Source organism: Mustela erminea, chromosome 8 (genome assembly GCF_009829155.1).
Source record: "Mustela erminea isolate mMusErm1 chromosome 8, mMusErm1.Pri, whole genome shotgun sequence".
In the NCBI taxonomy this organism is placed as follows: Eukaryota; Metazoa; Chordata; class Mammalia; order Carnivora; family Mustelidae; genus Mustela; species Mustela erminea.
The window spans coordinates 33,419,114-33,444,909 of NC_045621.1; the positions used below are offsets into that span (position 1 = coordinate 33,419,114).

General features: G+C 37.6%; 1 long non-coding RNA gene across 1 annotated transcript; it reads left to right on the forward strand.

The window, feature by feature from the left end:
• Window positions 1-8,083: 8,083 nt before the first annotated feature.
• On the forward strand, window positions 8,084-25,435 carry LOC116597373. Its single transcript, XR_004288576.1, has 3 exons — window positions 8,084-8,556; window positions 20,546-20,741; window positions 25,301-25,435. It is a non-coding gene; the product is annotated as an uncharacterized LOC116597373 (long non-coding RNA).
• Window positions 25,436-25,796: the final 361 nt, after the last annotated feature.

The following is a 25,796-nucleotide window of genomic DNA, read 5'->3' on the forward strand; positions in this document are numbered from 1 at the left end:
GGGCAAGAGGCCTCATCTGTAAAATGGGGAAAAAAATAATACTCCTTTCTTGGGCTACTGTGAAATTTAGATGATTAACACATTTTTAAAAGCCCTAAGAGCAGTGCTCTGCATGGAGGAGCACCTCTACACCCATTGGCTATTATTATCATGGGTAATTAAGGCCAAGGGTATACTATCTATTCTCCTTCATTCAGTATTTTTTTAAGTACTTGTATCCTTTATAAATGAATCTTATTTTAAAACTAAGTCAGTCTCCAACATTTAGATTTCTCAGAACAATAAAACATTTTTCAAAAAGCTGAGGAACTAGTACATGCTTGGCAACTTTATTTTGGCAAGTAAGAGCATTAGAAAAGAATAATTAGCATAGACTAGCCTTGTTATCTTGTTTTTCTAAAAAAAGTATTTTAACCATGGAAACAAGAGAAGGTAATTTTTGAATAAAGGACGTTTTTGTTTTTGTTTTTGTTTTTGTTTTTAATAAAGATTTTATTTATTTATTTGACACAGAGGGAGCAAGAGAGACACAGACCAAGTACAAGCAGGGTGAATGGCAGGCGGGGTAGAAGGCGGCTCCCTGCTGAGCAAGGAGCCCGGGATTACTACCAAGCTGAAGGCAGACCCCTAACAGACTGAGCCACCCAGGTGCCCCAAGGATAGTTTTTTAATTAATTTACTCTTATGAAAAATAATACAGTGAGCTGATTTTTGTTATTTCATCATGAACCTGAGAAAAGGTAATGAGCCAGCATTTAGGAACCTTCTGAATTAGTACATATTTCCATGTAATTGCAAAGCATATAATCACCTTTTAGTTGATAATATATTTGTTTTGTGAACCCAGATTTTTTCATATGCTGGTTTTGCTCAAGCAAAATTTGACTGCATCTTAAAAGAATTATTGTCAACTGCATCTTTTGTTAGGCTTTTACCCACAATAGGCTAAGAAAAACTCTTCAAAGTGAATTTGCCACTGACATTAAGAAATCCACTGCTAATTTATTTGTTCATTTACTCAAGAACTGCTTATTTAAGTCTGCTAGATGTTAGTCACTAAGGGGAATAAGACACACGAGACCTGCCATCACTGAACACAGAGTCCTTTTCACATCTCAAAATTTGGAAACCACAGACCCAAGTTGGATTTGGCAACAACTTCCTATAAACTCCAGTCCTGAAATCAGAGATTTTCCTGCCTAGAAGACCAGCAATCTCAAAACATGTATGAAATACTCTCTAAAGCTGCAGACTATTCTTCCGTATCTAATAGAGTTCTGTGATTTTTAAGTAGCAAATGAACTTTCAAAATACTAGTTTTTCTGCCAACTGCCACCTGATCTAGCAGAGAACGCAGGGCTGCAATAGGAACTCACTAGATGTTGCAGGCCTGCTGAGTGGTATTCTTACTGATGCTGACCATGTCCTGACACAGGAGAACAGTGGCCCCATTTTCATTTATTTGTATGGAACACGTGCAGTCAGAGAAGCCAGGAGGCTGAGTGGGCCAGTGCCTTTTCTACATCCCAGTCTAAAATAGCACGGGCTGTGAGAAGCCAACAAAAGGAAATAGCCTCTTCTTGACCATGAGTTTCTAGGTATCCAGGATACCAACCCATTTTAATCACTAATTTGATTGTATAGATATTGGTTATTGAAAGAACTGACAGCCTACCAATTCAATTAGACCTGTTCAATGGTTTTGAAGAGACAAAGACTGTTAGGGAAAGATGTATCGTTTTCAGATTAAAAGGAGGAGGTTTAGAGATACCATCACTTCATTGAAAATAAGGGCTAGATCTTCTACTTTCTTCCTTGTCTCCAATAGACAACCAATAGGTATTGTAGGCCATTTAATTTATACATATTTATAGAGTAGTAGCATTCATATGTGCTTCTAAGATGACATGTTATAGGAGCATCCTGTTGAGAATGTAACCCCCAAAACTTACATATATGAAAACTGTAGGTTTTCTGTATGTACATTTTCTACTTTGTCCTTAATATATACCTCCAAAACAAGAAGCCTGTGAGATGTGAGGGCACGTGAGAAAAGTTACATCTTGAATTAAAAATCTTAAATGTCTGTTGTATCATAAAAACCCATCTCCATTTTCATCATTTTGTCATGCTAAATAAGATCATCTCACGGGCAGCTCTGGAAACTTTGTAGTTAGCCTGGGCAGTGTTCTGTCTTCCATATTTATCAAGCAAGTTAATATTGTGGAATAAAAATATTTATACAGCCAACTGAATTTAACAATATAAATTCTTGTTTAAAATTATAGGTATTGCCTGCAATTTTGTAATTTTATTTTGAAGAAAAAGAATTTATTTTGTGGAAAAAATTTCCTCTTACCGATAGCAATAACTATGTCAAGAAACCTCCAGAGAGCAATTATGAATATGTATTGCTTTCCTTCATGATAAGTAAAGTACATGTTGAATTTTATAACTCATCATCTCTGTCTTTGTGAAGTAAGTTAATTTTGGAGTTGAGATAAAGCATGGTTCCAAAGAAGCTATTAAATTTTACGCTAGATATAGTAATTGTGTGAATTATAAATACAATGGTCAGCAGTTAGCAAATGTAATAAAATAACATTATTGTCAAACTTGTTCGATAAGCTATTTATCTTTAGTTCATAGTTAAATGGTATTCTTTACTATATCTTGAACTAGTAAAAATCAAAATTTGGATAAAACAAAGGAGTGTTGGTAGAGGTGAAGAATAACCTTTAAGAGACTAAAAAATAAGAAAAAAATTGTTTGGAACAATTTCTAGCTACATATTGATATAATGAATTAATTCCTAAAGAGAAATTGCTTTGAAGTTACTGGTTTCTGAATCTTCGTCTGGCTTTTGGGCAGAAGACCCACTGAATGGGCAGTTTTGAGAAAGACAACATGAGCGCCTTCTTAAATGAAACCGGCAACTCTAATCTAGTTGAAAATCTTTTAAAGAATTTTCATTTATGAGACATTAAAAGTAGTACTACTCTACTACTGAAATCCTAATCTTTGTTGAAGAGTGCCTATCTCTCCATGAACATTTATCTTTGGGAAAAAGTTGCTTTAGATGCCTGGATTGTTAAGGTACTTCCGCATTCTTTAAATTAATTATTGTAATGATATTTGTCCTTTAATTGGGGGGGGATACTTTCTCTTACCACCCTGATTTCTTGTCTGTGCATTGACAATACTTTAGACTGTGAAATAATATAGCACCATGGGTAAGAGTGGCAACTCCGAAATCAAACTACCTGGATTCTAATCTGCATTCTGCAGTGTATCAGGCGAGTGCCATTCATTCCCATCAGTAAAATTAGATTAAGAGTAGTGCCAACTTCATGAGGCTAGTATGAGGATCAAATTAAATAATGTAGGTAAAGTTTTTGTATAACACTGGCCACATAGTTTGAATCCAAGGGCTATTAGTGATTATTCCATGGCTAATTACTAATACTATTTTTTAAAAGATTTATTTATTTTAGAGAGAAAGCAAGCACAACCAGGAGGGGCAGAGGGAAAGGAAGAGAGAATCCCAAACAGACTCCATGCGAAACGTGGAACCTGATGTGGGGCTGGATCTCTTGACCCCTAGATCACGACCTGAACTGAAACCCAGAGTTGATGCTCAACCAACTGTGCCACCCAGGGGCCCGACTAATACCATTTTGACCCTTTAGTCTAGGTTTGGTAAATGACAGACAAGTGTTAACTGGTTTCTAGATTCATGCAGTCACTGCAGCACCCCCATTTGCTCCACCTATTACACCCCAGTGCCCAGCCCCATCACCTGCTACATCCGTATCTGTACCTATATGTCCATCCTCTCAATTGCATCCATTTTCCAATCTGCATTCATCTTCCTGGCAACTTTTCCTCCTTCTGGCCAATTCGCTAGCTTTCTCTTATTTGGGGAGGAAGTTCCCCAGTTATCTGTCCTTATAGACTTAGGAGCAGCAAGGCCCCTAAAAGCAAATGAAAAGAGGAAACAGTGGTGGGAACTCTGCTCTGACTTCCAAACCAGGTCACCATCTTCAACAAGCTTTCAATTACTGACACTGTCTCTGTGCTTTGAGATTTGGTTTCACCACAATTCTAGGAGGAAAACTTTAAATCTGTCATACTTATTTGAAGGTTAAATAAGAGACTTTTAAAAATAAACACACAAAGCAATGTATCCCTACTCCTCACTATCTTTCTTATACCATGTTCTTTCTTGCTAAAACTTACAAATGATAAACTTTGGATCTGTAAGTCACGTATGGGCCAATTTATCATTCCCTTCCCCACTGCCCTGTCACTCTTGTCATATACAAGAGGATGGCTAAGCTGGGCCTTACATCATAACAATAACTGAAAAATAAGTACGTGGCAAACTAAATTCATCCTTAAGATTTTGGTCAAAGAGTGATGCTATATTATCTGGAATATTTTTATGTGTACTGATAAGAAGGCAGTTCTTTCCATAATTGGACCCAGACTTTTAGAGGCCAAAGAAATGGTCCATGTGGCTCTTATTGAATCAACTCATTCACTATCAGATTTTGGTGAACTTAAACAGCTAGCACGTAACATGACACTAATCAGTGATATATGGGAGCGAGTGACTGGGTAGGAATAGGGAAGGATTGCACATTAACTGAATATAAGCAGTATCGCTTTTTAAAACAAGCCTGCAGACTTTCCTCTATAGCCATACCTGGCATGTAGTTTGAACTCAAAGATTAGCAATTATCTTATGGTTTTATCAAAGCACTCAAGTAGATGAGCATCTGAGGAAATAGATGAAATCAGATGACTATTAACAACTAAAATTTTTCAGAAAAAAGTACATCTGAATTAGCTAAGTTATTTTTTTGCTTCCAGGAACAGAAAACCTATCTCAAATTGGGCTAAGCAGTTATCAAATCCATTATGTCACGTAAAAGCAGTCCAGACTTAGTACGGGTCCCAGGCATGGTCCAACAGGGCTCTGGCCCAGCTCTCTGGAAATTCTCAAGGCCCTGCCCCAGGCGGGGGAAGCACCTTTAGGTTTTATGGGTAACTCTTCACCAGACACAACAAAGTCCAGACTAGAAGAAGAAGAGAGACTGTGTGTTACCAGATGAGAAACTATGCCAAGAAGCAGCCCAGGAGACTCTCTCATGGTTCACTGGCTAAGACTAGGTTACATGTCTATTTTAACACACACAGTGGCAAGAGTGAATAGGCAGAGTTTATACTAAACACTGGGGTAAAATAGATACTGTGAGTCAACTACTACCACCTATGTGTACAGAGCACATTTATCTGTGAAGAGATTTTTACATAGAAATTAATGAGTTTGAGGAAGTTTGGTGGGAAGTGTGTGTGTGTGTGTGTGTGTGAGGAGAGAGAGAGAGACACACACACACACACAGAGAGAGAGAGACAGAATAATAGGGTGTTTGGTTAATGAAGTGGGCAAGGGAGCACAATCTTGGGCCTTGAAATACACTGAAAGAATAACCCTTAAACAGATAAGATCAAAGAGAAGAACATCAGAGTGAGGAACCCATAGAAATGTGCAGCTTGTTTCAAAAACACACCATGGACATGCACATTTACACAGACACCTGCACACTCCTTTCAGGGACTGTAAGCTTCTCTTTCAGAGGTGCTGGAAAAACCTTGTTCTTTGTTCCCTGCTTCGTGAGATGTATAGACAAAAGGTAGCCACAGGCAAATAAGGACAAAATGGTTGCCCACATCAGGCAATTTGACAGGTGATGAAGGGACCTTGTTACCCTCCAAACTCTCTCCTCTAAAAACAAAACAAAGCAAGCCAAATGCACAAAAACACAGATTAAACCAGCCATCCAGTTAGGTGGGCAAGAGAGTTAGACATGGGATACTGTGTGAGAGGCGCCTAACTGTCTGTCTGAACCCAAATATCTAAAGTACATTTTCTGGGTGTTTTAATCAGATGCACTTATACAGAGGAAAAGAAGGGCTACCACTGAACATTTGCTAGATGTCTGATTCACTCCACTCTCAGCCCCAAAGCCAACAAACGGTCCCACGATCGGGTAAAGCGTTAGGTTCTGAGATCTTTTCAAAAGTAAATGCTGTGGGAAGAAAACTACATTAAGCCTGCAACACCTTAGCATTAATTATTACATCATAGAAACTAAGTGTACCTGGAAACCAGCAAATTCCCTAGAGAGGCAGGATCTTTTAAAAAAAAGGGAAAAGCAACTTTATCAATTCACCTGTATTCCCAACAAGACAAGCAACTGTATGTAAAGCGCATGGGAAGATAATGTGACCAATGGATCCACATAACGTGCCCTGAGTCAATAGATGGGGAAGAAAGCATTAAGTTAAAACTCCGGGGAGAGGGGCCTGTGTGGCCCTCTGGGAACTCCTCCTCTCCTAGCCCCGGCACTGCGTGGACATCCTGAGAGTTTCTTCTTCACTCCACTTCCTGCTTGTGAGCAAGAGGTTGGCTCCTCTCTATATTTCCATGGAAATTTTAATAAAGACATTTCCTAAGAATGAACTATGGCCTTGGGTTCATTTTAGCCCCTCCTCAAGGGAGTATGTGAGAACTTTGTATTGGGATTTTTAGCTCAGAAATGTTTATACTTGATGCAGAAATGTTTATTGATCATTCTGGAACCTTTCAAGCTCTTTTTTTTTTTTTTTAAAGATTTTATTTGATACAGAGAGTATGAGCACAGGGAGTGGCAGGCAGAGGGAGAGGGAGAAGCAGGCTCCCCACTGAGCAGGGAGCCCAATGCAGAACTTGATCCCAGGACCCTGAGATCATGACCTGAGCTGAAGGCAGCCACTTAACCAACTGAGCCACCCAGGCACGCGAGCTTTCAAGCTCTTGATCCCATTTTCACTGTTTGATAGTAAAGGTGTGTGTGTCTCTCCAAGATGTAAAGAACTGGTGTAACAAGGAGACTTCTTTTTGGGAACAGAAGTTCGTATTTTAGGTCAGATCTATTCTTAATAATTTATTGCCTTTTTCTTTTTCTTTCTTTTTTTTTTTTTTCATTCTCTAAGTTCCTAAAAATAAAAAAATATCGAAAGTACATTTTCTGGGTGTTTTAATCAGATGCACTTATACAGAGGAAAAGAAGGGCTACTACTGAACATTTGCTAGATGTCTGATTCACTACTCAGTTTTTCTCACTTTGTCTTCCCAGCAGTTCTGTCCCGTGCAGGGACAGAGAGCTCTGGATTCAACCCCAAGCTCCACACTAATTAGCTGAATGATCTGGGTGCCCCTGTATGAAGAGGGTGTAATAACACTACCTACCTCATTAGATCATTGTGAGAATTAAATGAGCTAAGAAACATTAGCTCTGGAGCACCTGGGTGGCTCAGTCAGTTTAGTGTCTGCTTTCAGCTCGAGTCATGATTCCAGCATCCTGGGATCAAGCTCCACCTTGAGCTCCCTGCTCAGTAGCGAGTCTGCTTCTCTGTCTGCTTCCCCCAACACCGTTTGTGCTCCCTCTCTCAAATAAAATGTTTTTTAAAAATTAGTTGCTCTTAGCACCTTGCAAATAACATTTAGTAAATGTCTGCTCTCATTTTATTGTTTTCCTCATCTTATAGATCGGAAAGTTCTATCTGAGTGAGACCAAGTAAATTGTCATACAAGAGAGATTAAGTTAAATTTTTTACCTAAGGATGCCACATATATAAATCATGAGAGAGGGATTCGAGCTCTTCGTTTCAGGTTTGTCTAATTCTAGGGTCTGCACATTTCACAACTGTGCTATTTTTCCATTGAATCATCTATTTCACACACTATTCACCACAAGGTTGCAGGACAAAACTCCTAAAAAGTTGAAGAATTAGAGATAGTTTTTGGTATCACCCTGAGTTCTCTGCACCTGAAGGGTACTAATTCAGGCCTAGACACTAATTCAGGCCAACACATGGCAAGTCTGGGCCTAACACTCTGACAAACTACTTTTTGCAGTTTTAAGTAATGGTCCCAAAATGTAATAATACTCCTAGCTTGGGCGGGGTCAGGTCAGGTGGTGATGTGGTTTACCCAGGATCACACAACTAGCAGGTGACAGAACCCTGGTGGGAATTGTGTGTGGCTGACTTATCCAGGCTCCTCATGACCACTTGCTGGACCACCCCCTGCTTTGAAAAATTAATTTAGTGCAGAATGAATTTAGTACAATGCATGACCAAATCTTGAATGCCAAGAACCTGAGAGTCAGGTGATATTAATCAGGGTTCTCCAGAACCAATAGGAGAGAGGTAGCTAGGTAGACTTATTATAAGCAACTGACTATTTATATAGAAGCCAGGAAGTCCCACCATGTGCCACCTATCAGCTAAAGAACCAGGAAAGCCAGTGGCATAATTTATTTTGAGTCTAAAGGCCCAAGAACCAGGAGTGCTGATGTCCAAGAATAGGAGAAAATAAATGGAGAAAAGAAGGAGAGAATACATTCATTCTTCCTCAACCTTTTTGCTTTATTCCGGCCCTCAACAATTGGATGACACCCACCCACATCGAGAACTAACTTGATAATGGTTCAGCTGACCTGTAAGGTAAGAGTGCCCTCTTTATGTAATTCCAATGCATTCTGTTACAGGTTACAGCAGATATAGTTGGTGACTGATTTTGAATATTGAAATCACCATAAGAGTCAATTTGGAATATTTAAATCACCCCAGAATATAAAAATAAATGCATATTTTCATTATATGTTGTTTTACCTCAAATGGGGAAAAAAAGAACCACCAACAAAACCTGGACTTTATTTAACAATATGCAGTGCTGATGTTTTCCACTGCATTTGAAATGCATTAAAAAAAGGTTTGTTGGATGGTTATAGGAATGGGTAGACAGATAGGTGAGAACACTCTAGTGAAATGTTAATTATAGGATCTAGGTGATGGGTATCTAGATAGTCACTGCATAGTTTTTTCAACTTTATAGCAGATTTGAAAAAAAAAAAATTTTTTTTTTTAAGATTTTATTTATTTGACCGAGAGAGACACAGTGAGACAGGGAGCACAGGCAAGGAGCCTGCTTCTTCATCTCTTTTTGCCTGATGCGCTCCCTGCTTGTGCCCCACCCCCCCATCAAATAAATAAAATATTTTTTTAAATGTATAATTAAAAATGATGTTGATTGAAGATTATTAATTGCTTAGTATGTTCTAGGCACTGGACAAAGTATTTTGTAAGTGTTATCTAATTTAACTTAATACTCATAAGTATTGTTTGAAGTGTGTATTACTATCCTTATTTTACCAGTTAGGCAAAAATGTAAGAAGTTTCCCTAACTTGCAGGAGAGAGTGTATCCAGTAAGCAACACAACTGGGAGGCGGACCACATCTGTCTGAGCTCACTGAGCCACTGAGCTCCATGAAGGGGAAAACTGAACTGGGAACATTTAGAAATTATCTAGTTTAATTTACAACTGTATGTTACAAATGACACAAAGGATCAGTAGCACTCCCATAATTTTCTACTCTTTGGCCAAAGCTTTTGTCACTAAACATAATGTCTCTCTAAGAGCATTTATTGTTTTGGTCGCTTTTGTTTGTTTGTTTGTTTGTTTTTTACAAAATGGATTCATTATAGGATTCCTTGAAGTAACAGATTTCCATAATGTACTTTAATTATAATTTGATGTAGTAGAATGTGATCTAAATACTTCTTTCAAGTGTCATATATGTGTCATAACCAATGGCACCCTGATGCTATAAACAGCATGGCCAATGATGTAACTTGAGCTTTTAAGCTTTTGAATGCACTTAAATTATGCATATTTCCCTGGTGGGAAAAAAGGCATGAAATTCTGCATTCATTTGAGTTAAAGTGCTACCATACTGATAATTCTGGAATTTTGTTTTTCACAGCTCGATTCCAAACCCACGGCTTTTCTGGAACTTTTTTTTTTTTTTTTTTTTTTTTTAAGTTTAGCAGTGGCTGATTTACACAGTGTAAACCACTAAAAAAAAAAATGAACATAGAAGAGGGAAGTTGAACCTTAAAAAACAAAATGGACATATTTATGTCCTTTCCTCTGCTTGCACCTCTCCCTTTACCCTAGCTCATGTCTTCAACCTTATTTCCAAAATTCTGGCAAGGGCGTATGTGGCATTGAAGAAATGTAGGAGACCACTAAATCTTTTAAGTTCCAGGCAGCTGTCCATCTACTCTGGTGCTAGTAGTCCAATGTTTGGCAGCTTTGTATTTAGAAATCTTCTGTTTAACTTTTGATTCCAGCACTCACTAGATGAGTGTCAGTGAAGCTCCTTATCTTCTGAGCCAGTTTTCCACCAGCTATAAAATACTTACCTGATAGGATTTTTGTGGACATCAGAGGAAAATGTATTTAGGACTTGACAGCGAAAGAACAAATCCATAAAAACTAAGAACGGCACAATAAACAATTTCTAAAATTTTGTCCTTTGTTTTCGCAATTTTCTGTAAGGCATAATCATGTTTCCATTATGTGATAAAACCATGAAATTTTATTTTTAATTTCAAAACAGAGAAGACCATTCTTCGTGGATCTCTTGCTCATTGGCATACCTTTCAAGTGAGGTATTTATTGCCTTTACTATGGACTATCTTTTCAAAAATTTTTTGTAGCTAATAGCCTTGAAAGACAGAGATGGTGTCTCTGGAGCAAATATCAGAATACCGATTGCCTACTATAAAAAATTTGGATTCCTAACCTTAGTGGTTTTCTCCTAGAACACAGTTCACTGCATGCACAGTTATCTTTTTAAAAAAATATATTTTATTTATTTGAGAGCGAGAGTGAATATAAGGATGGGGGATGGACATAGGGAGAAATAGGCTCCCTGCTAAGCAAGGAGCTCAGTGCAGGACTTGATCCCAGGACCCTGAGATCATGACCTAAGCCCAAGGCAGACACTTAACTGACTGAGCCACCCAGGTGTCCATACAATTATCTATTTGGGCTTGTCCATGTTGCCCAGTAGGAAATGTACCTCAGAAAACTGCTGCAAATGTGAATTCTTTAGATCCTGCTGTGTGTAATACAGTATCTTATCTCTGACCCAGGAATCTTGTGTCTTCAACCAGACTTCATCAAACAGTGACATGCCAACTTGGTTGCTGGCAGACCCTTCACAGTTCTTGACAAGAAGTTGGGATGCAGGGGTACCTGGGTGGCTCAGTGGCTTAAGCATCTGTCTTCAGCTCAGGTCATCATCACAGGGTCCTGGGATAGAGCCCCGCATCTGGTTCTCTGCTCAGTGGGAAGCCTGCTTCCCTCTCTCTCTGCCTGCCTCTCTGCCTACTTGTGATCTCTCTCTGTCAAATAAATAAATAAAGTATTTTTTTTTTAAAAGGAAGAAGTTGGGATGCAAAATGAAAACAAAGACTTGGGGTACCTGAGTAGCTTAGTCAGTAAGCATCTGCCTTTGGTTTGGGTCATGAAGCCAGGGTCCTGGCTTGGGCTCCCTGCTCAGCAGGAAGCCTGCTTCTCCCTCTCCCACTCCCCCTGCTTGTGTTCCCTCTCTTGCTGTGTCTCTCTCTGTCAAATGAATGAATAAAATCTTTAAAAAAAAAAAAAAAAGAAAGGAAAACAGATTCTTCTTCCCAACATATCTTGAGACCATTTTTTTATAAAATATATGTCATTTTTTGGGAGAAAAAGCAGTATATTGTAGTGATTAAACACACAGACTCTGTGGTCAGAATGTCTGGGTTCAAATACTCTCTTATGTTGAGTTTCTCCAGAAACAGACTCTAAGATAAGAATATGAGTGAAAATAGTTTATTTGGGAGATAATCCCAGTAATCACTAGCAAGGATGGAGGAATTTTACTCAATTCCTGAAACAGACTCGTACAGATTCAAGGTATATTTATGCTTGCCGTTTGTCAAGGACCAACATTGGCTACCTCATGGAAAGCACCAAGAAATATGTGTTTAAAACTTATTATTCCTATTTAAATTTCCTTAGAGAATTTATGGGGCTAAGCACTCCTGAACTCTTTAATTTAAAGATTTACTGCTTTGTCAGAGAAACTTATTAAATCTTATTTGAAGTGTCAGTAACAGAGCAGCATCAGACTGGATTTTCTATTCTATTATGGGAACGAGAATATAAAAGAGAAGTGTGTTTTAAACTCAATTTTCTAGCATTATGTACCATTTATGCCAGACTCCTGTGAATCAACATCATAGTAACTATGGAATTCACCAAAACAAAACACTCAAGAATTTCGGTAAGCCTACTTAACTTTTGATTAAGGTAAAATTATACTGTTAAGCTAGAATAACATGAGAAGGAAATGACAACTTACCAACAAAGAGACTCATATTTAGGGAAACCAGTTCTTCAGAGGTCTATAGATTTGCTTATTTCTCCCTCTAGTAACATTCCTGATCTCCATGCCTTTTTATTCTCCCCAAACAGAACATTGGGCTTGCTCTGAATCTCTTATTTAAAGATCTCAATCACTTTTTACTTATTATTGGAGTCTTTTTATTAAGAAAATTGTCTCACGAATTTCCCTTTGAAAAAAAGAATCCCATTTTGTATTTTTTTTTTTTTCATTTTTGCTGTTTCTCATTTAGGTATTCTTCCCTTTGTCTAAGGATATCTTAACACAACATATATATGCATATAAAAAATTAAGAAAATAATAATCTCTATAAATATTTTATCAGTGTTTAGGCTGAAAGGAAATGAACCATAATCTTCCACATTAAGATGTTGACAGTTTTAATAAGACATGTTTTGTTTTTAGCTTCTGCTTTTCTCCATACCTAAATGACTTATACTTCTCTTCCATGCTTAGTTTTTATTATGGACAAAGCAGAGTTGGAAAAACCTGTAGGCTTTCTTTCTTTCATTGGTTAACTTTTTTTTTTTTTTTTTTTAAGTTTTAGATGTCTTCCTGGCCTATAAAACTTTTTAAAGTAGGTGGTAGTATAGAGTTCCCTATAAACTTAATCCATATATACTAGGACAGTGTTTTTATTTCTTGAAATTTCCTAGCCATTTTCATCCTTGCTCAGTGTCAGTTTAATAAAACATATTGCTATAGATAATATGAATGAAAAATATTTTTTCTTAAGCATAGAATACTCAGGATATTAGGGAGGAAACATTAATGAAATTGAGCATTTAACCTGTGCTTTTATAAAGAAAGCATAAAATAAGTAAAGTTTTTGAAAAATAAGTTTGAATTATATGACTGATTTATAGTTAAGAACTGTTTCAAATGTTTTTATTTTTATTTATTTTTTAAAAAATATTTATTTATTTTAGAGAGAGAGAAAGAGAGAGAAAACAAGCGGGGGGAGGGGCAGATGTAGAGAAAATCCTCAAGAGAATCCCCATTGAGCGTGGAGCCCAATGCAGGGCACAATCCCAGAACTTTGAGATCATGACCTGACCCGAAGTCAAAAGGCAGCTGCTTAACTGACTGAGCCATCCAGGTGCCCCTTAAATGTGTTTAAAAGTTTTAAACAGTCTTTTTGTGTACATATGTCATTATAGAAATAATGTTATTTAGTAATAATTGAATTCTACCTCTTTGCTCCCTTTATTTAAATTTTAAAAATTCTTCTGAACTATAAACACCCAAATTCTCTGAAAACAAATTTATAAATTTTAACTTTTCTTTGAATGCCTTCTGGGTCTTTCAACTCCATTTTGAAAATTAAACATTTGTTCCTATGTACGAAGCTCCAGGAATACCTTAGTAAACAGCATGCTTTCTGGCCACAGAGACAGGACAGTATTCAAATAATGCCACAGAAAAGCTCCTAAGAGACAACCGTGTTAAGTACTGTGTAGGAAAGCTGCCTAACGCTATGAGAACATAAACTAAGGAGACTGACCTAGCCTGTTGAATTAAGGGAGGGCTTCCTTGAGGAAGAGACATTTGAACTGAGATCTGAGGTATGTGTAGGAGTCAAACAAATGTGGTTTTGGCTGCAATCTGAGGTCTGTAACCTAAGAGTCAATATGCAAAATTCTGTATTCAGATTTCACAGTTAAAGTAGATAGCGCATCATAATTAGTGAGCCCCACCCCTCTGGTTTCATCACAGTTATGCTCCCTCGACTACACTACAACTATGGGACTGTGTTACTCTGTTAGTAATAAAACAGGTGATAATGCTAGCTCAGTTTCTGAGATGTTCCTCTAAAAATAAAATGAATAAGATATGGCAAGTGTTCGTTTTTAACATGATAGAGTTCTGGGCAAATACCATTTATTACCTCTATGTGATCTCCATGTTACTTCTTTTCATAAAGCAAGAGAACAAAAGGATCTGGTACCTTAGAGGAAACAGATATTTGTCATCTACAACTAAAATTTCTAAGTGTTTTTACCCAGTTGCTTATTAACAAGTTTTAGTAAGTGGTTCTCTGATACAGCTTTCTCCTAGACAGAATAAAGTAAAATGGACCTTATTCTTCCCTAAAAGAATGACTATAACAAAGATGTACAATCAACATAGACAACACAACACCAAGAGGGTAGGTAAATTCCTTTATTTATTCACTCAGTTTTTAGCTCTAAAGATACTAGAAAAACAAGACAGTAAGAAGTGGTCACTACCCTCACAGTGCCAATAATCTGGTTTTAGTCAAATGTTGTGAATACGTGCAAAATATATGTTCAATTTCTAGGACATGTACTAGAAATAACATGAGCTAAGCAGTACTACCTGTTATGGAAGTTACAAGGCCAATGACACCAGTCAAGATTTATGCGTAGATCTCAAAGCCATTGACGAGTTGTGGAAGATACCTAAGATGATTATATTACTTCATCCCCCTCCTTGGCAAATGCCCCTCTGGGGTTGTCTAGATTCCAAGCTGAGAGGGAAGATAGCTAGCAGAAGCTTGCTCACCTCATCTCTACTCAGCAAAAAGGAAAGAGAATCTCCCCAGGAAAAGACTAGATTTCTCAGGACATTTGGTGGCAGATGGTTGGCCTGGATCAATGTGCTGGCGGACCTACGCACCCAATGGACTCTGAGCAGGCTTTGTAGGAGGCAGAAGAGCAAAGCATGCATCCTCAACAACTCAACTTAGAGCCCATCCTGCCTGTCCTAAAAATGCCCAGGAAACATCAGCTCATTGCTGGTAGGTCATCCACTTACTGAGGTGAGTCCTGAAGAACCTCGGAGACTTACTTAGGAGAGTCCTACTGACTTTGAAGCCCATTGCCTCTAGCAGAAATAGTATCATTGTGTAAGCTCAAGTTCTGTCAGGAAGTTGGAGGCAAAATGTGTATTTGTGACACTGCTGTCCTCTCTTTCTGCACCATCTCCTACTTCCCCTGCCCTCCTAGATGCCCACGGGCCCGGCCTGCACTGTGACGTGTTCCTCTGAAGGGTCCCTCTAAAGCTTGTCTTTCCTGGACATACTCTGAAGCTAACCAAATCTCATCTTTTAACAATTGTTACTACCCTGTATCCTATTACTTAAGGACCTGTTTTTGTTTTGCTTTGTTTTGTTTTTGTTCTTGTTCTTGTTCTGCTGGATGGAAGATAATAATCTGAAAAATCCATTTCTGATAAATTGTTATTGGTGATAATAAATTTAGGGCAATGTCCAGCATATAAATGCTTCCTGGGTGTACAAAACCATCTGGTAATCTCTCTAGGTTATATATATGATACATATATATATATGACATATATATATGATACATACATATCATTTATATTTTGTATGTATATTCTAACAGGGGCTCCCTGGAGACAGTTTTTAAACTCTAGAGAACAGCACTAAAATTAAAAATTTCTAGAACTATAGAAGATTACATTTTGTGGTGTATTCTCCATTTATTAACTTTGTGCCCTCATATAATTTCTGCTTATTGTTTGACAAGCTTTATCCTATGAGCTGGATCTGACATTATATGAATATACATTGAGTCCAGGGTACACTGTTGAAAATTCAAGGCTTGTCAGAGAGGTTGACTATTTCTGGGCACTGGTACAAGCCCCAGAAAAAAAGATTAGTTACTTGTTTTCGTTGGTGATGGCATGAATTAAACAGTATACCCTCAGATTAAAATTTGTCATCTATTCAACACAGAGTTCTTACTGAAGGCCTTAAAAGAAGTATAATCTAGTAAGTATAAAAATTGGGGAATGTTGACAGCTGCCAAGCTCATGTAGCATTTACATGTTTTAAATGATGTGAGCAAACATGTCAGTCTGTTTGTACGACCTACCTTGCCCTCTTCCTGAGAACCTGTTCCCATTGCTTCCAGCGAACGGGAGGCAAGTCATTTGACCTCACCCTTCTGGCAGCAGCTAATTGGAATAGGGATGAAAGAGACAGCTAGAGAAAGAAAGAAAGAGGGAGAAAAGAGTAAAATCAGAAGGTATCCAGACAGAAGCCAGTGACCTTGTGGTTCCAGTGAGGGAGAAAAAAGGAAGAAAAGAAAAAAGAAAGCACACATCTTAATTCCATGGAGCTTTTAGATTTCTTCTTCCAGTTCTGTTGTCAGCCCAAATTTACTCTGTATCTTAATTCTATGAGATAATCTGTGTAACAGAAGAGGCTAATTTCCATAGCAGCGCAATCCAATAAAAATAGAAAGTAAGCCATGTATGTAATTTAAAATTTTCTAGTGACTATGGTAAAAGAATAAAAAGGAACTGGTGAAATTGATTTTAACAATATAGTCTATTTAATCCAACATATCCCTGGTATTGTCATTTCAATATGTACTCAATATAAAATTATCAATGGGATATTTGCATCCTTCTTTTCATACTAAATAATATCAAAATCTGGTGTGCATTTTATACTTATAATGCAGCTCAACTTGAATGAACCACACCCCAGGTGCTCAGTAGCTTCAAATGGCAGGTGGCCACCATATTGGATAGTGCAGGGATAGAAAAATTACTGGCAAACAGCTCTGCTATCAGAGACTTCATTTCCTGGCTACCCACATCAAGGAAGAGCCAGGTAACTAAGTTTTGGAAATAGAATTTACACATGTCACTTTTAAACCAAGGTGGTTAAGAAGCAAATACAACTTCTCCATTCTCTCTGCCCTTTCACCAGCTGGAGGCAAATGGAACTTATTAAAGATGGTACAAGAAGGAAGAAGCTTTGGTCTTTAAATCATCACTTTGAAGAGATCCTGCCATCAATTGGAAATAGTTGTTTTGGATGTTGAATAAGCAAAGCATAAACATGTTTGTTCATTTGAATTGCTTCACATTTTGGGTTTTTTTGTTTGTTTGTTTGTTTAGCCATTTGTTGAATCTATCTAATTTACCCACATTTTCTTGTACTTGTGTTAAATGGTTTTTCTATTTCTTGCAGCAAGTGACACCCTAACTCATGTATGTAAATATCCAGGTAGGCAAACCTTTGGAGATGAGTGATTAGTCTGTGTATATTTTACCCAGAATACTTTGTCTGCAGATTTTATCCAGAAAAGTAAAGCACTGAAAACAAATGAGAGGAGGCCATGGATAAGTTGTAAAACTCTCAGAAGAAAACATAGGACAAAAGCTTCATAATGTTGGACTTGACAATGATTTCTTGGATGTAACACCAAAGGCAATAGAAGAAAAAGTAGACAAATCAGACTTCATAAAAATGAAAACTTTTGTGTCCCAAAAGGCAGTATAAACAGAATCAAAAGGTAACCCACAGACTGGGAGAGTATATTTGCAAGGTATATATCTGATGAGGGATTAGTATTCAGAATCTATAAAGAACACCTAAAACTCAATAACATAACCAAACAACCTAATTCAAAAATGGGCTTAAATAGACATTTCTCTAAAGAAGGTTATTTGAATGGCCAATAAACATATGGAAAGATGCTCAATGTCACTAATCATGAGGTAAATGCAGATCAAAGCTACAGTAAGGTACCCCTTCTTACCTACAAAGATGGCTATTATAAACAAACAAACAAACAAACAAACAGAAAATAACAAGGGTTAGTGAGGATGTGGAGAAATTGCAATTTTTGTGCACTGTTGGTGGGAATGTAAAATAAGATAGCCTTGTGGAAAACAATATGGCTGTTCCTTAAAAAAACTTTTTTAAATGCAATTATTGTATGATTCAGGAATTCCACTTCTGTGTATATACCCCTAAAGAATTGAGAGTGGGGTCTTGAAGAGATGTCTGTAAAGCCATGTTGACTGCAGCATTCTTCACAGTAGCTAAAATGTAGAAGCAACCCAAGTGTCTATTGACAGATGACTGGATAAATAAAATTTTGTATATTGTGCAGTCTTAAATAAGGAAAGAATAGTTAGATAAGGCGTAATTATTTAAGTTTTTTTCCTCGTACAAACATAATTATGACAAAGTACTAAAGGCTCCAAAGGGAGTGCAGTAGGTAATGTGATAACCATGCAAGAAATATATCTGTATGTTTCTAGAGGAAAATTCTAAAGCACTGAGTTGTTCAGTAGCTTGCTCAAGGTCATTTGCCCAGTACTAAAAGTAAGGTTTCTCAGCTTCAACATTTTTCACGTTTTGGATTGAGTGATTCCTTGTTGTGGGAGGCTATCCTGTGTGTGGCAGAATGTTTGCCAGCATTTCTGGGCTCCACCCGTTAGATGCTAGTGGAACCCCTCTCCTTTCCGGTTGTGATAACAGACATTGCCAAACGTGCCCAGTTGGAAACCACTGCTTTAAAACCACAAGGTTACTAAGATTAGGAGGTCTGGCAAAACTCCTGCTTTAGAACTGTGGTTTCAGAAAATGACTGGTCATGGCAAGATAAGATCAATTCTGTAGGCTCTCATATACCCAATTATCAAAACAAGAACAAAGATAAAAGTTTGGTCACATAAACAAGTTCAAGTCTGACCGCTTTCACTCCCATCAGAGCCGTGCTAGGCGATTGAATGAGAACAGTTCTTCAGATAATAAAACACTATCTACACTAGGACTTTGGTGGGGTTAAGCCTCCAGGAGGAGGTGCAGTGACTAGAAAGCAGTGAGAACAGACAAGTGGGCAGGTCTTGACAAGGTAGCATAGTAAAGCAAGAATTGTTCCAGTTGGGACAACTTAGGAAAGTATCACGGAAGAGACCTCTGAGTGAGGGTGGTTTGTTTGTTTGTTTTAAGGTTTATTTATTTATTTATTTATTTATTTTAGAGAGAGCACGAGTGGGAAGGACAGAGGGAGAAGGTAAGAGACTCTCAAGCAGCTTTTGTGCTGAGCACTGAGCCCGATACTGGGCTTGATCTCTTGACCCTGAGTTCATCACTTGAACCCAAACCAAGAGTCGGATGCTTAACTGACATCATCACCCAGGCACCCCAAAGATGTCTTTTTAAAGACAAAACTCAATGTTTGTAAGGGACAGAAATCCACTCAAATTAATTCCAGTTGAAAGGGAGGTTTATTTTTCAGAAACAGAGCACACACATCGATGAGATACAGTGAGGAACAGAGCTGCACCCCAGGAGCTGCCAAGGACTACTGCTCCTTTTTCTTTCAGTTGTGGCATAATTCTTCTGTGCATAATTTCACAGGCATGATCTCTTCCATTTGAAAACCAAATTTCTTTGCTTATTCCTGGTCTCTAATCCTCCATAACTTTGGCACATGGCTTTATGTTGACATCGTACTGACTCAAGAATATACCCTAGATGGGCTTTTATATAACATTCTGTGTTGAACTGACTGCTAATTCTAGATTCCCAGGAAAAGCATCTGATTGGTTCAGTTTGGGTCAGCTATTTACTCTGCACAATTTATGCAACTGAGAGTAAGGATGGGAACACATGATAAAATCACTGTCACCTACATCTACTCTTTTAGCAGCCCTAGCATTGTGTGTGGGGTGTATCCTGGCAATTCTCATGAAAGGGAGGTTGGGAAGACATATTTCTGAGACATACCTACCACAGTCTTAAAGTGTGCATAGAATATGGAAAAAATTTACTACTGGAAGAGGAGGTTATAGTAAATTTTCTAGATTAATTAAGCTTTGAAGTTTGGGGATCATTGTATTGTCTGGATTCAAAACCAAGGTTCATGTAGGGAACAACTAGGTAATAAGGATGGAAGTATCAGGTGGTAACAGACTGTCAAAGGTATTAAGCATTTGGCTGAAGCATCTAGATTTTTCAGAGTGTCCATTAGGTAAGAAGACACATCGTGGAGAGAAGTTTTCATGCTTCTCTAGAAAATATTTTTCGTTCTTGGGTAAATTCTTAACTCCAGAGTCAAGGAGCAGGGTAATTAGATCTTTCAGTGTGTTGAGAGGGAAATCAAGCCATGGCATGAAACAATCTAGGTATAAGGCAACTGGAATACGAGTTTGCTTAGGAAGCTCTTGAGAAAGATTATCTGATACCCCAACTCTTTTAAAATAAAGTTAGATTACTGGAAACAATTTGATTAAGTCAAGCCAAGAAACCAAGAGCCATTCTATTACAACTACAGACAATGACTCAAGTTTGTCAAGGTTCTTCTATGGGTTGACATTGTGTTAAGCATTTGTGTGAATGTAGGAGGGTAAGTGAGTGAAAGTTTTATTCACCATCTAGTAAACATGTATTACCTTTCTTTTTCAGGGCCTAGAATCACCAAATCCTAGAGTTGCAGGGACTTCAAAATCCATGCCAGAGATTGTCTCCTGTGTTACTACTGTGTTGTCAGAGGCTACCTGGTAACACCCAGCTGGAACCTGCCCGAGTCTAGCACCTCACTGAGCTCGTGTTATACAACCCTCTCACTATGAGGCCCGGACAGGCAGGTCCATGCACAGAAGTACGTTGGCTTAGATGCTAATATTTTAGGGCTTAGAGTCGACATAAGAACATCAAAAGTGTTTTGTAAGCTACATGTCTCTACAGAGAATAAAAATCCATTCTAGGATTTAATAAGCCTGCTTCTTACTTCAGATTTAATGCTAATGGTAAACTGAAAGAAATTTCTAGTGACAGATAATTGGTGATAATGGTGATTACTGGCTTGTATATAGTCTTTCACCCAAACAGATGGTAAAGAGCTTAAAAAATTGAATGCTCTTAAGGCATAATTTCTCCTCCTCCTTAAATAAAAGTTCCTCTAGGGTCAGTAATAGTTTGTATTTAATACACTGCATTATGTTACCCATACTAAATGATAATTTCTGGGCAATTCAGTTCATCTGTTAATTTGCTTAGCAATTAGCTTTGAATGGCTTTCTACCCTGAGTACATCACAAATGTATGAATGCATGTATGCCTTGTTCATTTTCCTTAGTCATTTATTTAACTTTTCTAAACCTCTGTAGTTACCATTAGAGATGACTTCTAGGTCACAATAAGCTCTGGTCACTTAGCAGCCTTTCTCAATGACCCACAAACTCCCTGCCTCCATGAAGGAAGCTAGTCTCTCGTGACATACAGGGAAAGAGCCACCTTTGAGATCTATAGGATGCATTTTCTGGGTGTCTTGTTTCTTCTTTTATGTAGAATGTTAAAGACATGACATTAAGAAGACATCAATGTTCAAATAAAATGTACCATATAATAAATTATAAAAGAGAGCACGGAGATTCTTCCCCAACTTCTCCCTTTGCTTCCCCTGCCTCCTCCCTTGGGAAGGATATTCAGGCCTTGCGTTACTCACTGTCTGGTTCATGTGGGATGCTCCATGATGTGATCTAGATAAAAGGGAGAATGCTTTCTGGGACTCATTAGACTAGGATATTAATTTGCAAGAGATAAAGTCAAAGTTATGTTAATGAGAAGAATATGAATTTTTATTCTAGACCACCAGTCCAATTTTCAGAATGAAACAAGCCTTTGTGTTGGTGGATGCATTTGGTTTTGCTTTTCCACAGAGGAGGCATAGGTGAAGGGTTGCAGTTAAGGAGTCTCCCACTTTCCCTCTCTTCTGCCCCTCCTTAACCCCCAGTTCCTTTCCCTTCCTGGGGCAGACTTTCTTTCACAACCTGAGTTGAATGCAGCTCTTTCCTCTTTAAAGGCAGAAGATACATGGCTAGGGTTGAAAGAAGAAAGGGTGCTAGGATTGGCCATTGGGATTGGAATCCCATAGTTTGTGACATCAGAATGTCATTCTATGCCTGGTGCTTCAGCTTCTTCATATGTAAAATAGGGTTAATAATTCCCTTGAGCTTTACATAAAATACTAAAGCACATAGTGCCTGGCATATAGCATAAACTCTATCCAGATTCTCTCTTATTGAGAAGAATCTGGTTATTTCTTGAGGGAGGGATGAAAAGTACTGGGAAAAGATAAGGGACGAGTTATTAGAAGGGACAGGGTTAGAGGGAGAGCTTGTAGGTGGTAACAAGGAAGACCCAAGTTCAGTACCCTCTGAAAGCTTGAGATTGCTTCCTTATGAGGTTAATCCCCATGACATGAAATCTTAACCACAGTGAAGACAGTGAGACATGAAATCTTAACCACACTGAAGCTCAGGGAACTGGGCATCTAGACAAGGGGAGCAATGTTGGAACCCATACCCTCTCCCTATACTCCCTATTCAGTGCAACTTTGGAATAAACACCAGTGACTTGGCAGTAAAGACCTGCTTCGGAAGCTACAAATTTCTATGCCTTCAGGGGCCGCAGATGTGTCGTGAATTTTGGAGGCAGCCAAGTGTAAGCTGGGAGTTGTGGTGAGTGTGTGTCTCACTTAAAGACCTTCAGATTCAATATTTAAAAAAAAAAATCACCCTCTGTACCAAATGGTTTTGCACACTTTGGGTTGTTTGTTTGTTTGTTTGTTTGTTTGTTTTTGAGATTTACTTAACTCTTCAAGTAGTCCTGAGCAAGGTGGCTTTGACCAAAGTTTCATGAAGCAGCTCTGTAAGAGGGAGAGGCATGGGCCTCTTTCCCTCCCTAGCCACTACCTTGTCCTCCAGAGCCCTCATCAGAAGCTTCTGGGTCCAGAAGTACCATCCTCCAGACAGTGAATATTTTAAAGGGACAATGAGAGAGAAAAAGTCTACCCCACGGGTCACATAACAATGCATTTTGATTGGGAAGAATACTATTAGTATTGTCTTGGGACTGCAGGGAAGGTAACGAACACAGTGAAACCAATAGCCAGGAAAAGCAGAACATTTGGGAGACTTGGGCAGAAGGAAGTGCATTACCCTGATTCAGAGTCTAGGATTCTGAAATTACCAGAGCCTCCAAGTCTCACAGTTCTTATTTGTGAAACAGGATCTACTATTACCTCATGGAGATGGATGTATCAAATGAAGCCATGTGGTGGAAAGCATTGTTCTGTTACAATTTTCACTGCTCATTTTTTTGCATATGTACTCACAATCTGCATGTTTCCACTGGACTATATCATCAAGTGGTTCATTTTTCTGAAAGTTTGAGTGTAGTTCTTAATCCCTGCCTTGAAAATTGCATTTCCTAGATATTTTCTTTTGTCTTTGGCTTCCCTTATGAGCGATAAAATACATTCCTTTTGAAAATATCCTTACATCCCACCACTTTAACGTCAGGATTGTATATAAATTCTGAGATTTTATTAAAACAACTTGAACAAAGATAATTCCCCATCCTGGCACTCCTATCCCAACTGCTGCTTGGCTGGTCTTTTGATCTACAACCCACCTGCAAAAAATGCATGTGTTGTCTGTTGGGTTTACAGTTATGTGCCATGACTGGAAGCATGCATGTTAAAAATCGGTATCTTTTCATGTTCTAGCAAACCCATTTATGTATAAGCAAACCTTTACACACAATTTATATATACTTATATACACTGAATGAGCAGGAACAGAGTAAACAGTAGCTCTTATTTTATAGGACAAATTTGAGGGTTTTTTTTTTTAAAGAATATGCGAAACAAAAAAGAAGAAAAGCAGCTAACATAAACAGATTTCCCAGTAATATTTCTAGTAGAAGTGCTAGAAGCATGTGTCTAAACCCTTTTCCAAGCCTTGCAACACTTTACTGTGAGGAGGGGCCACTTCTAAGAGTTGAGAAATTGCATGATTTGGGTTTCTTAGCTTCTCTGGGATTACATTTCTTTGAATCTGGTATGTGTTAGAGTTCTCTAAAGAAATTGAATATATATATATATATATATATATACACATATATATGTACATATATATATACACGAGTGAAAGACCCATGTGTCTCCTTAAAATGTGTGTGTGTGTGTGTATACACATGTATTCATAGACATGTATAGAAAGATTCCCAAAAGAAGACTTACTGTAAGTAATAAATAAATAACACCCAAAAGGTGTTCTTAGAGATACTTTTAAAGCATAGAGATGCCTATATGTATATACTTTTGTGTTTTACACAAATGAGATCTTATAATATATTGGGTTATAATTTATATTTTTCACTTAATGATATATCTTGGAGATCCACCGGTATCTTTTTAAGGAAAGCATAATATTCTATCATTTGGTTGCACCTTAATGATTTAATTTAGCCGACTGAGGACTGATGAATATATTGGTTGTCTCTAGTTACTTGCTGTTTCCAATAATTCTATAATTAACACAATTGTAAATATAAGTTTATGTCCCTTTATAAGTATGTAAGTAGGATAAATTCCTGAATAAATTCCTAAATAAATTCTCATTACCAGTTTTATTTTGTTGTTATTTATCTGCTAAAAATGTCTGGTTGTTTGAATTTTTTCTTTATCTGATGTGAAACAAATAGCAATTTATTATATAGGCAAAAAGTCCCAATATTTTAAAAGATCAATTTCTGGCAAGTGAGTGGAGTCAGAGAAGACAGAGCTCTAACTCTATGTGTATTGGATGGCCTTCTTTATACATTGATGAGTATGTTAAGATTCAGTGACAGTATAGTAGTTATATACATGATAGACTGGACCTTTTGTCCTTCTATAAGAATAGATTTTACTAATGCAAAAATTGTGCAAACAAAAATATTCTACCTACTTAATAATAAACTTAGGATCATCTTCTGTTTGCATACTGTGTTATAATTACAAATTATTCTTAAAATACCATTATAAAATGAGAAAAAAAATCATTTCTCTAAAAGGATTCCATAATTAGGCTGAGACCCCAATGACCACCAAAATTCAGAAAAAGGAAAAATGTAGTAAAACAATATAAAAGACTTAAAAAATTTGATCCTTGAGAGGATTTTCTTTGTGCCTTGCTTAGTCTTGAGCAAATTGCCCTTGTTTTACTTGGAGTTTTTGTCAATCTTCCTAAAATCATAGAGAATCTGGCCTTAGTTTGGAGGGCATCTTTTGGTAAAATTGAGCTAAAACAACAACAATGTTTTTATTTACAAGTACATTCTTCTTTCTTGTTATAATGATACTGCACTTTTTTTTTTACATCTTTACTGCAGAAAAGTGAGCAAATACAGATAAGCACAAAGTAGCTAAGATTGCCCACCACGCAGAGCTCAGAGATAGCTGCTATTAACACCCCTCCGCATCCTTTTCTTTTCAAGTTTATACAGTAACAATGATGAAGACAGGAGCATCTTGCTGTGCTGCTTTTTAAGGTTTTCACTTTTCTGTCTACACTTAATACTGCTAAATAAATTATTTTTAAAAAAGCCTCTTTGCATTTCTTGCTTCATGCTATTTCTCTGGGTGGTAAAAATAATAATTAGTAAATTACAAATTAATTTTCTATGAGAACTCATATTGTGTATACCTTAGTTGTTCTTACAAAATAATCAAACTGAGTAAAATTATATTCCCTTTTGTTTGAAAATAGTTTGTGGAGGGGTGCCTAGGTGGTTCAGTTGGTTAAGCATCTGCCTTTTGGCTCAGTTCAAGTTCCAATTAAGCCCTGTGTCAGCCTCCCTGCTCAGCGGGGAGTCTGCTTCTCCCTCT